The following is a 17,499-nucleotide window of genomic DNA, read 5'->3' as shown; positions in this document are numbered from 1 at the left end:
ACTACAACCTTTCTGATAAGTATATGTGAATGACATATTGTTAATCAGAAATGATGTAGAATTTTCTGGAAAGCATAAAGAAGTGTTTGAAATGAGTTTTTCAAAGAAAGACATCGGTGAAGCTGCTTACATATTGAGCATCAAGATCTATAGAGATAGATCAAGACGCTTGATAAGTTTTTTCAATGAGTACATACCTTGACAAGATTTTGAAGTAGTTCAAAATGGAACAGTCAAAGAAAGAGTTCTTGCCTGTGTTGTAAGGTGTGAAGTTGAGTCAGATTCAATGCCCGACCACTGCAGAAAATAGAAAGTGAATGAAAATTCATTCCCTATGCCTCAGTCATAGGTTCTATGAAGTATGCTATGCGGTGTACCAGACCTATTGTGAACCTCACCATGAGTTTGTCAAGAGGGTGTTCGAACACGAACACGTCACCATGTACCCTCGACGCTGGGGGTGATGCACCGCAGCTCACGTTGAAGGAGACCCGTCCGGAAGCGCGGTACGCAAGCAATCCAGCGGGTGCTTTTGAGGACCCGAAACCCCACACGCCCGGGAGGGACCCCGTCAGAGCACGTGGCGGCTATGGGCTGCCCTAGGTCGACCTGATCGCCCCTAGGGCCTCGAGGTTCGTCGCCCTGCAACAAGAAGAACGAACGAAGAACGAGGAAGAAGAAGAACTAGGGTTAAGGAGAAAAGATAAAAGATAAAAAGTGGTAGATGATTTGTTCTATTGTGTGTTGTTCAATCGGCTGTCACCCCTTAGGTATATAAGAGGCGTCTGGACTTCCCGTGCAAGGAAAAAGCTTGGATTCACGTCCAAAACCCTAGTCAAATTCGGATTGGTTTTGTTCGAATTTTCCAAAACTGTTCGGTTTAAACTGGATGTACCTTTCGGGTCTTTTTGTGGTGGCAAACGACCTCGGATGGAAACGAGTTCAAAAGAAATCTTGACCGTTTTGATGAGACGAACAACTTTCATGTTGAACTTTTTTTTGATCAGAGGTCATCTTGAAGGTCAAATCGCTCGCGTAAAACAGGCTATTATTCGCGCTACCCATCAGACAAGGTGTCTTGTGGGGCGCGCCACTTTCTGCCTCCTGACATAGCTGCATTCCGATGGCTCTAACTTTTGCATATGTATTCCGATTGGAACGATTTTTATATCAAAATCAATCGTTTGGATGAGACAAAGAAAATCCGTGTAGATCATTTTTCCGTACGAGATAGTCTTGGGGGCGTACTCAGCCGAATAGTGTTCTGAATACAAAATCTCAGTATTTCGAACACAACTTCGGCCTTCGAGATGAGATCAGATGGCGATGGCCCAAACTTCAAAGATGTTCATATCGACAATACGATACTTTTTATGTAGATCACCTCTCCATTTGAGGCCATATTAATTAAGTTCTTGACCGTGCCAAAATCTGGTGTCAACACATGCCCCCCTGTTTTTCGGCAGAACTTGGATGCCAAAAAATAATTTGCCCAGAGTTTGTTCTAAGCATGATGTAAACACTCCATCGTCCATTTGTATGTGCTTAGGACGATAAGTATATATCGGCCATTTTATTTCTAGGACGATAATTGTGTATCGGCCATTTAAATTAGCAACAAAAGTGAAGCTAATCGAACATATGATGATTTAGTAATACTCTTTCATGATGTAAGAAATTATATTGCATCCATGGATCAAAATAAGTCCATGGAGGGTAACCGGTCATACCTGAGAATGACTCCATGTCATCGGCATCAGTGGCATAGTTGGAAAATGTGGATAATGTGTGCACCAAAGATGTTGAAACCTTCGGCTTGGTCGTTCATATTTTTCACTCTTTTCCTTCTTTACCTTTGTCACACTTCTTGCAATGGATCATTGCACATCACTCTCGTTTTGATTATTTCCTTTGGGAATCCATGCCATGTTTCTCTTTTCGAGCTCTTGTGCACTAAGTTTTTGTAATTTCTTCTTTTGCCAATACGATAAGACGAGTGAGCACCCCGGCTGTGATTTTGTTTGAACTAACGACAATTCTTGTTTTACCTTGTGCACTTTCAACTTCTTTTCTTTAGATTTGGCACTTTCATTCTCGACAACCGATTGCTTCATCTCATTGCCTTTAGTAGCCAATGTTAACACTTTAATTGGCTCTTTATCCTTTAAGATCAAATCTAAATTGGCACTCTTGCGACCATCTTTTTTAACTTGATATACTTGTTTGATTACCTCTTTCTTCTTTGTGCTCCGGACCGATTCTTTTTTGTTGAAACGGTCTTGAACATATGACTGCTTATTGAACATTGGTCTTCTTGGAGCTGCATAATATTGGCGAGATGATTTATAATAATATGGAGAATGTGCCCTTGTATCATACTTGTCCCATGATGGATATGGATTTACGTAATCATAGGGAGGCATCCACGACATTGGCATTGGCGGCCCAAAATAAGGATATGAACAAGTTGCATTCAAATTCTCTTCTTGCCAATATCGATCCTTGGATTTGCGCCTAGGGGATGATCTTGATGCTTCTGAACTACTTGAGCGATAAGCACTTTTCTCTTCACTCTTCTTTTGATATTTATCTAATAATTCAGCGAAGGTTATTTTTGATCTCTTACCCTTGCGCTTATTTCGGTCTTTGTTTTCTTTTTGTTTGCTTTCATTGATCATAGGATTTGCTTGCTGCCCCCCAGTCCTTGGCGTCTTCACTTTAACTTCAATAGAACTCATGCCTTCAAGAATATTTTTATTATGCTCTTGAACAACTTCTTTACTTGAAAGCTTGATTTCATCACCTGTAACTTTTACCTTCTCTTTAAATGGATCGGCTCGAAGCAGCTGATGCAAAAAGTTTTTGCCATCAGGACCAATCAGAATAGACTGGTCATCTCTTGGTGTTTCAACAAATTTCAATCGTCCTTTATCAATGGCCGATTTAACTATTTGACAGAACATGTTGCAATCCTTGAAATTATGCTTGGATGAATCATGCAACTTGCAATACATTCATCCCTGGATGGATGGCTTGACATGGTGATCATGAATTCTAATGTAATTATTTTTCAGCAACAAATCAAATATTTGATCACACATGCTTGAGTTGAAGGTATACTTCTTGTTTTCTAGTCGATCTTGGTGTACGAACGGCTTTGGAGATAAGCAAATGAATGGTTCAAATTTGGAATATCCCCATTCGGCTATGCATTGTGTTTTGCATCCTATCTCCGATGTATTTGGATAAGATATTATATTAGCATCAGATTGCTCAAAAGAATTTGACATTGGCTTTAAATATCTGAAACAAAAATAGTTAGAATACACATGTCTCAGTTGAGACCAAGTGCACGCCAAGTATGAAACAAGCAAAGCTACCAAATTAGATATGAAATTTTGATAAAGCAATGGGGAAAACTTTGGCTGCAATAATAGGTCACTATCGGTCTTTATAAATGGCACAATAGGTTGACCGATATGCTCTATAACAGTTTTATTGCTAACAAGTAAATTTCCCTTCTTCATTGGTCTTTCAAAATTACTTATGAGAATTTTTCTTATAGAAGCATCAACAATAAAGTTGCGACCAAATCGGAAGATAGGTAAATCACTTGCTAGACATACCTCTTTGAACACGTTGGGACAGCATGATGGTTGTGTTACTTGAATGATATATTGTTCCTCTTTCGAATAGCTCCCCAACACCTTCTCGTCCTGTTTTTCTAGAAAAGATTTGGGTTAAGTAATATTTGATTCGGTCTTTTCCATAGCCGAATTAACGTTGTTATCCGAATCACCACCTTTTTTGACAATTCTATCCACACCCAATGCTTTCTCTGTTTGGCATAATCTAGCTTGGATTGCAGTAGAATTAATAGGCCTTCCCTCTTTTATTAATTCATGTAGAACAACATTGCATTCGTCCCAAAAAGACGTAAGATTTTTCTTAATGACCCAATCTGGATAGAATTGCCCCCGACACTTTTAGACTCTTTCAGTAACGAGATGTCACCTAAATTCTGTAATTGTGTTGGAGGGACATGATATGCCACGGTAGTAGGTGAAGGCATTTGTGCTCCTGTAGAAGTTTCACTTATTCGTCCATGACCATGAAGGTGCGGAGCCGAATTATGGACATCAACAGTTGTGTATGGTGCCAGAAAATTAGTAGCATGAGGTGTAGCATATGATGTTTGAGGGTAATTGGCCGAATAACTAGTAGTAGCATGGCCAATTCCCCCATCCACCGGCATGTTTGGATCAACATGTTGCAAATTAGTTGCCGATGAATAAAAGGATGAAACACTATGTTGCATGCCATTGAAAGTTCCTACATGGGGTGTTTCTGTCGGTGTTCTGGGAACGGCGGTCCCCAGACTTGCCTGCCTGCTGCCTGCAGCATGGCTCAAAGGTGGGCCCAGCATGACCCATCTTCATCAACACAGACCCAAGACCCTCGTGAGGGGCCAAGCCTCGCGGGGCGGACAACACGGAGCTTCCTCAGGCACGGCCTCATCAGGCTGGCTCGCGAGGAGGCGGAGAGATCAAGGCGGGGTACCTCATGAGGTGCCCGTGACGCAAGCCATGATGACCAAGGGCGCCAGGCGGGCGCCAGCCCGCGCAGTGTCCTCCTTTCCTCTTTGGTGCAAAGGGAGCAAGCGCAGCCGCGGAGTACCGAGGCATCAAGCAAAGGTTGCCATTTCGGTGCAACAAGACCAAGACCAGGAGGACCGCAAGATGGAGGTCATTGTGGAGCCCAAGACGGCGTCACCACCAGAGCTTTGTGCAGGCGAAGACTACTTTTGTCAGGATAGCTGGTACTAGCTGTCCCCCTTCAAATTAGCCCGCCATTGTTGGCCTCCTTCCCGCTCGATATTTGGGAAGAGGACCAGGGCCTCTATAAATAGGACTAGCCACCATAGTAGGAAGGGGGATCGAAATCCGAGAGAGAGAAGGGTGACTGAACTCCTCCTAGCAGTTCAACCCCCCCAGCCAAGAACAGACCCTCACGAGGCCATTCTTCCTTGTATTTTTCTTCATCATTAGCCCAAGAGGCAATCCACCACGCCACACACTTGAGTAGGGTATTACACCACAACGGTGGCCCGAACCAGTATAAACCCTGTGTCTCTCGTGTTGTTCTTTCCATAGCTTAGATCTTAGCGAGGTGGAGGGGTACAGGTAGGTAGGAAGCGAAATCTCCGCGCGCACCCCAGTGTTCAAACCTCAAGGGTCTGTCGGAACCCGAAATCCGACATTTGGCGCGCCAGGTAGGGGTGCACCGGAGTTTTCCCTTCCGCCACCGCAACGACCTACCTCGCGATGAGTAGCGCGTCGCCCGCTCCGGCTGCCGACGCCAGCACGGGGGCCAGGGGGCTCCGAGCACTGGCCACAGCCCAGCAACGGGTACGGTGGCCGGACCAGTTCAAGCCAACGACGCCGCCGCGCTACGGCGGCGTGACTGATCCGCTGGCCTTCTTGCTGGCGTACGAGGAGGCCAACCTTGAAGCTGGAGGTGACGATAGGGTCATGGCCAACTGGCACCCCCTGGCCCTCACCGGCGCTCCGCGCACGTGGCTGCTCCACCTGCCGGCAGCCTCCGTGGCCTCTTGGGAAGAGCCCCATAGCCTCTTCCCCTCCCATCACGCTACACCAACACCCCCGGTCGTCGCAGCCCTCCTGGGCGGCTCGCATGCGCCACCTACAAGTCACCACGTCAAGCTGTTCATCCACCGGGTCAGCGCCGCTCCCACGCGGCAGGGGGCTCTCCCGGACCGGGCGGCGCCCAAGGCCGGCCTGACCTTCAGCTCGGAGGACCACCCCTCCAACTCGGCCTGCTCGGGTGCGCTCCCCATGCTGTGCACCCCCACCATCTGCCAGGTGGCCGTCACCAGAACTCTCATCGATGGCGGTGCGGGCCTCAGCGTACTCTCGGTCGAGGCCTTCAACCTCCTCTGCATACCCCTGGAACGGCTGCAACCCAGCCGGCCCTTCTCAGGCGTTGGGGGCGGATCATCCAGCTCCTTGGGACAGATCCGGCTCCCAGTAACCTTCGGCACCTACCACAACTTCTGCACGGAGCTGGTCGACTTCGACATCTCCCCCATCAGCCTTCCCTACAACGCCATCCTCGGCTACCCAGCGCTGGCCCAGTTCATGGCCGCGACGCACCCGGCGTACAACCTCATGAAGATGCCCGGAAGCAGCGGTGTCCTCACTGTGCACAGGGACACCGGAGAAGCGATGCGGGTGCTCAATCTCGCCTTCAAGACGGCGGCGTCGGCCCAGTCCGCCGATTCGGAGACCCCCGAGCCCAAGGGGGCTGCACCCGCCAAGAAGAAACAGTTGTTCACCCAAGACAAGGCAGAAACCAAGAGGATACCCGTCGATGAGGACGGGTCCACCAACGCCACTTTCACCATAGGCGCCAACCTCGAACCCGAGCAGGAGGAGGCCCTGGTCGGGTTCCTGCGTGCGAACAAGAAGGTATTCGCTTGGGAGCCAGACCAGTTGGCGGGGATCCCTAGGAGTGTAATCGAGCATCACCTCAACGTGTGCCCCAATGTGCGCCCTGTGAAGCAGAAGGCAAGGCGGCAGTCCACAGAAAAGCAGGCCTTCATAGTCCAAGAGACCCGCAAATTAGAAGCCGCTGGGGTCATTCATGAGGTCCGATACCCGGATTGGTTGCCAACCCCGTCGTTGTGCCAAATAAGGGAGGGAAGGAGCGCATGTGTGTCGACTTCACCAACCTCAACAAGGAAGGCCCGCAAAAACCGCCATCGTGGCTGAGGAGGATCAGCCGCCGCAGAGGAGTGCACCGGAGGCGGAAGAGGCCCCTCTCCCAGATGGCCAGCCTCAGGAGGCCTCATCGCCTCATGAGGCGCCATGGTCTCCCAAGGGAGCCACCAGCACTAGCGCACCCAATCTCGTTGAGCACCCAGTGTACTTCGTCAGCACGGTGTTGCGGGACGCAAGGGCACGGTACCCCATGCCTCAGAAACTCCTCCTCGCACTACTGGTGGCCTCGCGCAAGCTGCGGCACTATTTTCAGGGCCACCCCATCAAGGTCGTCTCGTCATACCCCCTGGAGAGAGTGCTCAGGAGCCCTAACTCAGTTGGAAGGGTCGCTGAGTGGAACATAGAACTGCAAGCGTTTCAGCTCGAATTCAGCACGACCAGAGTCATCAAGGGGGCAGCATTGGCGGATTTTGTGGCGGAATGGACGGAGGCACCAGGACTCAAGGCCGACGAGGATCGGTCCCTCTCCCTGGGAAGCGAGGCGCCAGAAGGCTGGGTCATGTACTTCGATGGGGCGTTCTCCAGGCATGGCGCTGGGGCTGGGGCGGTGCTTATATCGCCCACTCAGGACAAGCTCTACTACGCTGTGCAGCTCTGTTTCCAGCAAGGTGAAAAGGTCTCCAACAACATAGCGGAGTATGATGGTTTAATAGCAGGCTTGAAGGCCGCAGCTTCCCTGGGGGTGAAACGCCTCACCATCAAGGGCGATTTGCAGCTCCTTGTCAATTTCTCCAACAAGGTGTACGAGCCGAAAGATGAGCACATGGAAGCCTACCTTGCGGAGGTCCGCGGGATGGAGAAGCAGTTCTGGGGGTTGGAGTTGCAGCATGTGCTCCGTGGCACCAATCAGGAGGCCAACGACATCGCCAAATGGGTGCCCAGGCAGTTACCTCAGGAGCCTGGCGTTTTCGAGGAGCGGCTCTCCAAGCCCTCAGCCCTGCCGTCATTGTCAAACACGGCTCAGCCTCGGGAGGAGCTCCCCCATCCACCTACCTCAGGAGCTCCGGCCTGTGGCCCGGCCTCAGGAGCACGCCTGCTCCTGACGATGGAACCTCAGGAGGGATGCTGGATCACGGAGCTCCGGAGTTACTTAACACAAGGGACCCTGCCGGAGAAGGAGGAGGAAGCGGAGCGAGTGGCATGCCAGGCCACAACATACTGCATCAAGGATGGAGAGCTCTACTGGAAGCGACCAAACGATGTATCCCTGCGCTGCATCTCCAGGGAGCAAGGGAAGGAACTGCTGGAAGATATACACGGCGGAGACTGTGGACATCATTCATCATCACGGACCCTCGTCGGCAAGGCGTTCTGCAGTGGGTTTTATTGGCCCACCGCACTCAATGACGCCGTCGAACTAGTGAAAGCTTGTGAGGCCTGCCAGTTCCACGCCAAGTAGATCCATCAGCCAGCAGGAGGCCTGCAGACTATACCCCTTTCGTGGCCATTCGCAGTCTGGGGGCTGGACATCTTGGGCCCGTTTCCTCGGGCGCCAGGGGGCTACCGCTACCTCTACGTCATCTTGGACAAGTTCACCAAGTGGGCTGAAGTAGAGGCTGTCCGCACCATTCCCGCGGGTTCCGCGGTCAAGTTCATCAAGGGCATCGTGAGCCGGTTCGGGGTGCCGAACCGTATCATCACGGACAACGGTTCGCAGTTCACCAGTAACCTCTTCAAAACATACTGTGCTAACCTTGGAACGCAGATATGCTACGCTTCGGTGGCGCACCCCTGAAGCAACAGCCAGGCCGAGCGAGCCAACACAGAGGTCCTGAGGGGCCTCAAGACCAGGACGTTCAAGAAGAAGCTGGAGGCCTGCGGCAGAGGTTGGTACGACGAGCTTCAGTCCGTGTTGTGGTCCATCCGCACAACCACGACCAAGCCGACTGGAGAGACCCCGTTCTTCCTGGTCTACGGAGCCGAAGCGGTCCTCCCTCACGAGGTCAGACGTTGCTCCGCGCGGGTCCTGGCGTTCGACGAGGCGCAGCGGGACGCCATGCGGGGGATGGATCTCGTGCTGGGGGAGGAGCGTCGCCGAGAAGCCGCGCTGCGAGCGGCGATGTACCAACAAGCACTGCGGTGATATCACTGCCGCAACATCCGCCCCAGAACTCTCGAGGTAGGAGACCTCGTGCTCAGGCGGGTTCTCTCCAGGGAGGGATTGCACAAGCTCTCTCCCATGTGGGAGGGCCCGTTCAAGGTTGTTCATGTTTCCAGGCCCGGCTCCGCGCGCTTGGAGACTCAGGAGGGGGTGCCGGTCCAGAACGCATGGAACATCCAGCACCTCTGGAGGTTCTACCCCTAAAAAGGCCCGGAGCCTGTGAAGAAGGCGAATGCCTGTGAAGCTGTCACGTTTTGGAAAAGGCCCAGAGCTTGTGAAGAAGGCAAATGCCTGTGAAGCTGTCGCGTTTTGGAAAAGGCCCAGAGCCTGTGAAGAAGGCGAATGCCTGTGAAGCTGTCGCGTTTTGGAAAAGGCCCAGAGCCTGTGAAGAAGGCGAATGCCTGTGAAGCTGTCGCGTTTTGGAAAAGGCCTGGAGCCTGTGAAGAAGGCGAATGCCTGTGAAGCTGTCGCATTTTGGAAAAGGCCCGGAGCCTGTGAAGAAGGCCAACGCCTGTGAAGCTCGCCGCCCGTGACACTCTCACATAATAATGAGTTGGGGCTGTACACGCCCCGGAGTCTCAGGAGCGCCGGCCTCAGGCCCTGGGGCTCCCTCCCATGCCCAGTGGCAGCACTTAGCTCCGCGCTGGTGAGAAGACGTCGAAGACTAGATTAGGTGCCGGACGCGGATTTTTCATTTGCTTTCCGCAGTTGGCTTGTTCATGCTCATTCGAAGTTTTATTGAAGCTGTTGTCGTCTTTGGCTTGTGGTTCTTCGACTTTTCACTCTCCTGCCTCGACTTCTCTTATGCAAGGCCTCGCGAGGGGAGGGGGCAGCCGAGCGCCCTCGCGAGTGTTCCTGTCCTAGTCGTTCAAAGGTTTCGCGACCTGGGTCCATTACAGGAGCACCCCTCCAGTCCATGCCCCACGGGCACCGCGACACGAACACAGGGCCTGGGTCGGTTGCCCCCCACGGCTGGGGCCGGGAACTATCCACACGCGGGCATGTAGCCGGAAGGCACGATAACAGAAGCAAAACGATGATTAACAGCAATAACCCAAACACGCCCCCGCGGGGCTCCACACTACTATCTTTTTACGTAGGAAAAAGGAAAAGAAAGAACAAATCGGGCGCAGCTCGCCTCACACCGGCCTGCAGGGAAGACTCGAGCTGCCTCCAGGGCTCAGGCAGACTCCCTCTCGCGCTTCACTGGGGCGCGACAGCGGGCGGACACGCTACCACCTCCCAAGCAGATACGATGGCGTGGAGGCTGACCGCGGCCACTGCTAGAAGAGTCACCGCCTGAAGAAGAACCGGAGAAGCTTGGGGAACCCTGAGCACCGCCAGTCACGCGAGCGCTGTCCTCTCCATCAACGCCGGAGCTGGGTTCCCGGCCGCGGTCGTCGTCCTCGGGACAGCACCCCGCGCGGCGACCATCTTCCCCAAACACCCTCACGTAGAGGGTGGCATCGCCGTCAAACTTGAAGTGCAGGGTGCACCGACGGCTCAGGCCACGCGCGCGTGCAAACGTCTGCCAACCGCGGGCCAGGGCCAGGCTCCCGACTGCGGAGACCTCCAGTGAAACCCATGAGGCCCGGCTGCAGCAGCCGTCGGCCTGGAGCCAGAGGCCGCCCGGGGCGCCGGCCGGGAGCTCGCCGAGGAGGAAGCGAGGAAGTGGAAGCCGGGTGCTAGTCGGCTCCGCTGACCACACGACGAACTCCGGCAGCACCTATGAGCGCGAAAGCACGGCCTAGGGGGGCGCGCGACCGGAGCGCGCCCCCCGGCCGCAGCAATCCGCCCGTCGCCATGCTGGAAATCGTCTCCACGGCCGCGGGGAGCTGCCGTGGTGGCCACAGGATGTTTGCGAGGGCGCCCCCGGCCGCGCTTGGGCGGGGGAGAGGCAGGCTCAACCCGGCGAGCCTTCCCCTTCTCTACGGCCGAGAACCTCCTCGACGGGGCCATGAAGAAGGAGGAGAAGCAAGGGGGGATGAACTGGAAGGGCGCGCGCCGATCCGCACTTATAGCCGGCGAGGGCCAACCGTCGGCCCCCACGAACGCAGGTAATCATGACCCGCTTTGCATGCAGGGACTTGTCCAATCCGTGCAGTTGCCGAGGCGCCATGGGGAAGTGGAGGCGCCCACGTCCAATCAACCGCCACACGGCGCCCAAGGCCGCAGGCTATTAGGGCCCGCGGCGCTTCGCTCTTGCCCTTCCGCCTCCCTGCACGGCCAAGTCCGGGCGCGCCTTGGGCCCGGGGGCTACTGTCGGCATTCTGGGAACGGGAGTCCCCAGACTTGCCTGCCTGCGGCCTGCGGCGTGGCTCAAAGGGGAGCCCAGCATGGCCCATCTTCATCAACACAGACCCAAGACCCTCGCGAGGGGCCAAGCCTCACGGGGCAGACGACACAGAGCTTCCTCAGGCACGGCCTCATCAGGCTGGCTCGCGAGGAGGCAGAGAGATCAAGGCGGGGTACCTCATGAGGTGCCCGTGACGCAAGCCATGACGACCAAGGGCGCCAGGCGGGCGCCAGCCCGCGCAGTGTCCTCCTTTCCTCTTTGGTGCAAAGGGAGCAAGCGCAGCCGCGGAGTACCGAGGCATCAGGCAAAGGTTGCCATTTCGGTGCAACAAGACCAAGACCAGGAGGACCGCAAGACGGAGGTCATTGTGGAGCCCAAGACGGCGTCACCACCAGAGCTTTGTGCAGGCGAAGACTACTTTTGTTAGGATAGCTAGTACTAGCTGCCCCCCTTCAAATTAGCCCGCCATTATTGGCCTCCTTCTCGCTCGATATTTGGGAAGAGGACCAGGGCCTCTATAAATAGGACTAGCCACCATAGTAGGAAGGGGGATCAAAATCCGAGAGAGAGAGAAGGGTGACTGAACTCCTCCTAGCAGTTCGTCCCCCCATCCAAGAACAGACCCTCACGAGGCCGTTCTTCCTTGTATTGTTCTTCATCATCAGCCCAAGAGGCAATCCACCACGCCACACACTGGAGTAGGGTATTACACCACAACGGTGGCCCGAACCAGTATAAACCCTGTGTCTCTCGTGTTGTTCTTTCCATAGCTTAGATCTTAGCGAGGCGGAGGGGTGCAGGTAGGTAGGAGGCGAAATCTCCGCGCGCACCCCAGTGTTCGAACCTCAAGGGTCTACCGGAACCCGAAATCCGACAGTTTCAACTTGATTAACCAAACTCATCATGTTGTTCATCGGCATATAGATTTGTGGGGTTGCCGATGCATGAGAATTGGGATACATATGTTGCATGTTGCTAAAATTATATGAAGTTGAAGCATGAAGATTATTCTGAATCGGCTGTTGCACATAATTAGATGCATGATTGGTAAAACTAGGGCTAGCCGATACATTATGCTCATTAGACGATCTAGCAACAACAGATGCATTATTTGCATCTACATAAGTGGATTGGGTATTCATATTACCTTTGTAGATCACAAACCCTAGATGACGATCTCTTCGTAGCAAGAATGGGACGGAGACTGTTCAAAGCTTCGTTCCCAGCGGAGTCGCCAAAAAGTGTGTTCGCACATGAACACGTCACCATGTACCCTCGACGCCGGGGGTGATGCACCGCAGCTCACGTCGAAGGAGACCCATTCGGAAGCGCGGTACGCAAGCAATCCGGCGGGTGCTTTTGAGGACCCGAAACCCCACACGTCCGGGAGGGACCCTGTCGGTGTCCAAACCGGCGGATCTCGGGTAGGGGGTCCCGAACTGTGCGTCTAAGGCGGATGGTAACAGGAGGCAGGGGACACGATGTTTTACCCAGGTTCGGGCCCTCTTGATGGAGGTAAAACCCTACGTCCTGCTTGATTTATTCTTGATGATACGAGTATTACAAGAGTTGATCTACCACGAGATCGGAGAGGCTAAACCCTAGAAGCTAGCCTATGGTATGATTGTATGTTGTCCTACGGACTAAAACCTTCCGGTTTATATAGACACCGGAGGGGGTTAGGGTTACACAAGGTCGGTTACAAAGAAGGAGATATCCATATCCGTACTGCCTAGCTTGCCTTCCACGCCAAGTAGAGTCCCATCCGGACATGAGACGGAGTCTTCAATTTTGTATCTTCATAGTCCAACAGTCCGGCCAAAGGATATAGTCCGGCTGTCCGGAGACCCCCTAATCCAGGACTCTCTCAGACCCCGTCAGGGTGTGCGGCGGCTATGGGCTGCCCTAGGTCGACCTGATCGCCCCTAGGGCCTCGAGGTTCGTCGCCCTGCAACAAGGAGAACGAACAAAGAACGAGGAAGAAGAAGAACTAGGGTTAAGGAGAAAAGATAAAAGATAAAAAGTGGTAGATGATTTGTTCGATTGTGTGTTGTTCAATCGGCCGTCACCCCTTAGGTATATAAGAGGCGGCTGGACTTCCCGTGCAAGGAAAAGGCTTGGATTCACGTCCAAAACCCTAGTCAAATTCGGATTTGTTTTGTCCGAATTTTCCAAAACTGTTTGGTTTAAACTGTCTGTACCTTGTGGGTCTTTTTTGTGGTGGCAAACTACCTCGGATGGAAACGAGTTCAAAAGAAATCTTGATAGTTTCGATGAGACGAACAACTTTCATGTTGAACGTTTTTTGATTAGAGGTATCTTGAAGGTCAAATCGCTCGCGTAAAACATGCTATTATTCGCGCTACCCATCACACAGGGTGTCTTGTGGGGCGCGCCACTTTATGCCTCCTGACATAGCTGCATTCCGATGGCTCTAACTTTTGCATACTTATTCTGGTTGGAACGATTTTTATATCAAAATCAATCGTTTCGACGAGACAAAGAAAATCCGTGTATATCATTTTTCCATACGAGACAGTCTTGGGGGCGTAATCAGCCGAATATTGTTCTGAATACAAAATCTCAGTATTTCAAACACAACTTCGGCCTTCGAGGTGAGATCGGATGGCGATGGCCCAAACTTCGAAGATGTTCATATCGACAATACGAAACTTTTTTATGTAGATCACTTCTCAATTTGAGGCCATATTAATTAAGTTCTTGACCGTGCCAAAATCTGGTGTCAACAGAGGGTACAATAGTGATCCAGGAGTGGATCACTGGACAGCGGTCAAAATTATCCTTAGTGGAATAAGGAGATATTTCTCGGTTATGAAGGTGATAAAGAGTTCGTCATAAAGAGTTACGCCGATGCAAGCTTTGACACTGATCTAGATGACTCTAACTCTCGATCTAGATACATATTGAAAGTGGGAGTAATTAGTTAGAGTAGCTCCGTGCAGAGTATTGTAGACATAGAAATTTGCAAAATACATACGGATCTGAATGTTGTAGACCCATAGACTAAACTTCTCTCACAAGCAAAACATGATCACTCTTTGGGTGTTAATCACATAGCGATGTGAACTAGATTATTGACTCTAGTGCAAGTGGGAGACTGAAGGAAATATGCCCTAGAGGCAATAATAAAGTTGTTATTTATATTTCCTTATATCATGATAAATGTTTATTATTCATGCTAGAATTGTATTAACTAGAAACTTAGTACATGTGTGAATACATAGACAAACAGAGTGTCCCTAGTATGCTTCCACTTGACTAGCTCGTTAATCAAAGATGGTTAAGTTTCCTAGCCATGGACATGTGTTGTTATTTGATGAACGGGATCACATCATTAGAAAATGATGTGATGGACTAGACCCATCTGTTAGCTTAGCACTATGATCGTTTAGTTTATTGCTATTGCTTTCTTCATGACTTATACATGTTCCTATGACTATGAGATTATGCAACTCCCGAATACCGGAGGAACACTTAGTGTGCTATCAAATGTCACAACGTAACTGGGTGATTATAAAGATGCTCTACAGGTGTCTTCGATGGTGTTTGTTGAGTTGGCATAGATCGTGATTAGGATTTGTCACTCCGATTGTCGGAGAGGTATCTCTGGGCCCTCTCGGTAATGCACATCACTATAAGCCTTGCAAGCAATGTGACTAATGAGCTAGTTGTGGGATGATGCATTACAGAACGAGTAAAGAGACTTTCCGGTGATGATATTGACCTAGGTATGATGATACCGATGATCGAATCTCGGGCAAGTAACACATCAATGACAAAGGGAACAACGTATATTGTTATGCGGTTTGACCGATAAAGATCTTCATAGAATATGTAGGAGCCAATATGAGCATCCAGGTTCCACTATTGTTTATTGACCGGAGATGTGTCTCGGTCATGTCTACAAGGTTCTCGAACCCGTAGGGTCCGCACGCTTAATGTTAGATGATGATATGTATTATGAGTTATGTCATTTGATGTACTGAAGATAGTTCGGAGTCTCGGATGTGATCACGGACATGACAAGGAGTCTCGAAATGGTCAAGACATAAAGATTGATATATTGGAAGGCTATGTTTGGACACCGGAAAGGTTTCAGATAGGTTCGGGCATTTTTCGGAGTACCGGGAGGTTACCGGAACCCCCCGGGGAGTTAATGGGCCTTAATGGGCCATGGTGGGGGAGAGGAGGAGGCGGCCAAGTGGGAGGCGCGCGTCCCCCATGCCCAATCCGAATTGGGAAGGGGGCTGGCCCCCCCTTTCCTTCTCTCCCTCTCCGTCTTCCTTCTTCTCCTACTCCAACTAGTGAAGGGGGGAAACCTACTCCTACAAGGAGTAGGAATCCCCCCTTGGGGCGCGCCATAGGAGGCCGGCCCTCCCCTCCTCCACTCTTTTATATACGGGGGAAGGGGGCACCCCATAGATACACAAGTTGATCTCTTAGCCATGTGCGGTGCCCCCCTCCACAGATTTCCACCTTGGTCATATTGTAGTAGTGCTTAGGTGAAGCCCTGCGTCGGTAACTTCATCATCACCGTCACCACGCCGTCATGCTGACAAAACTCTCCCTCGGCCTCAGCTGGACCTAGAGTTCGAGGGACGTAACCGAGCTGAATGTGTGCAGATCGTGGAGTTGCCGTGCGTTCGGTACTTGATCGGTTGGATCACGAAGACGTTCGGTGCTTTCGGTCTACGAGGGTACGTATACATACTCTTCCCCTCTCGTTGCTATGCATCTTCATGGATAGATCTTGTGTGATCGTAGGAATTTTTTTGAAATGCTGCGTTCCCCAACATCACGCAACCGTTACCCTTCGTGGGTTGAAGTCTCCATCAACGTGGATGTACGATAGCACCACCTATCGGAACCACGCCAAAAATCTCCATGTCTACATTGCGTTTGCTCCGTCCAAACTCCTCCCTTTACCTTCATATGAAAATGTTTTACATTCCGCTGCTATACTCTTAGACTTGCATGTGTAGGTTGATTGCTTGACTTGTGTAAGTTGCTAAAATCTGCCAAGACTTAAAATTGGGAAAAAGGATAGATTTTTATTTGGTCAAGTAGTCTAATCACCCCCCTTCTAGACATACTTTCGATCCTACAAGTGGTATCAGAGCTTTGGTCTCCATTTGCCTTGATTTCCATAGCTTTGGTGATCACAGCCTTGGTTTCACAACCTAGGAGAGTATGACGTCTAGCGAGGGAAATTATCACCATAGAGGTCCTTACTTTGATGGTACTAATTTTGCTAGTTGGAAGCATAAGATGAAAATTCATATTCTTGGACATAACCCCGCCGTTTGGGCTATTGTGTGTATTAGCTTGCAAGGTGAATTCTTTGATGGGAGAGAACCGAACCGTGAAGCTACCGCGGAAGAATTGAAGATGATGCAATACAACGCTCAAGATTGCGATATCCTCTTCAACGGATTGTGCCCTGAGGAATTCAACAAAATCAGTCGTCTTGAGAATGCAAAGGAAATTTGGGATACTTTGATTGATATGCACGAAGGTACCGACTCCGTCAAGGAATCCAAATTGGATGTGCTTCAAAGTCAGCTTGACAAGTTCAAAATGAAGGATGGTGAAGGTGTCGCTGAAATGTACTCTAGGCTTGCTCTCATCACAAATGAGATTGCCGGCTTAGGAAGTGAAGAGATGACCGATAGATTCATCATGTAGAAGATCCTAAGAGCATTGGATGGAAAATATGATACCGTGTGCACATTGATCCAAATGATGCCCAATTACAAAGATCTCAAGCCAACGGAAGTGATTGGAAGAATTGTTTCTCATGAGATGTCACTCAAGGATAAGGAAGAGCTTCACAACAAGTCAAGTGGTGCTTACAAAGCCTCATGTGATGCTCCTACATCATCAAGTGCCAAAAAAACCTTCAATGAGGAATTGAGCCTAATGGTGAAGAACTTCAACAAGTTCTACAAGAGTAGAAGCAAGGAAAGAAGTTCCTAGTGAAGGTCCTACAATGACAAAAGATCTTCGAGTCATGAGCGTAATTGCTATAATTATGGAAGACCCGGGCACTACTCCAATGAGTGTATGACTCCCTACAAAAGAAGAGAAGATTCACCCAAAAGGAGAAGTAGAAGAGAAGAATCACCTCCAAGAGAGAGGAGTAGAGATGATCGTTATGAACGAAGAACCTCTCGCAGAAGCAAGGATTCGCAAAGGAAGGACAAGTCATCTAGGAGCTATACAAAACAAAGACATCAAGCTCATGTTCATGAATGGGCATCTGGTTCCGACTCTGACAATCA

This window comes from Triticum urartu, chromosome 5A, assembly GCF_056163025.1.
Source record: "Triticum urartu cultivar PI428250 chromosome 5A, HENAU_Tu73, whole genome shotgun sequence".
Taxonomy (NCBI): Eukaryota; Viridiplantae; Streptophyta; class Magnoliopsida; order Poales; family Poaceae; genus Triticum; species Triticum urartu.
The sequence above is the reverse complement of the archived record's forward strand: the minus strand, read 5'-3'. Positions refer to the sequence as shown.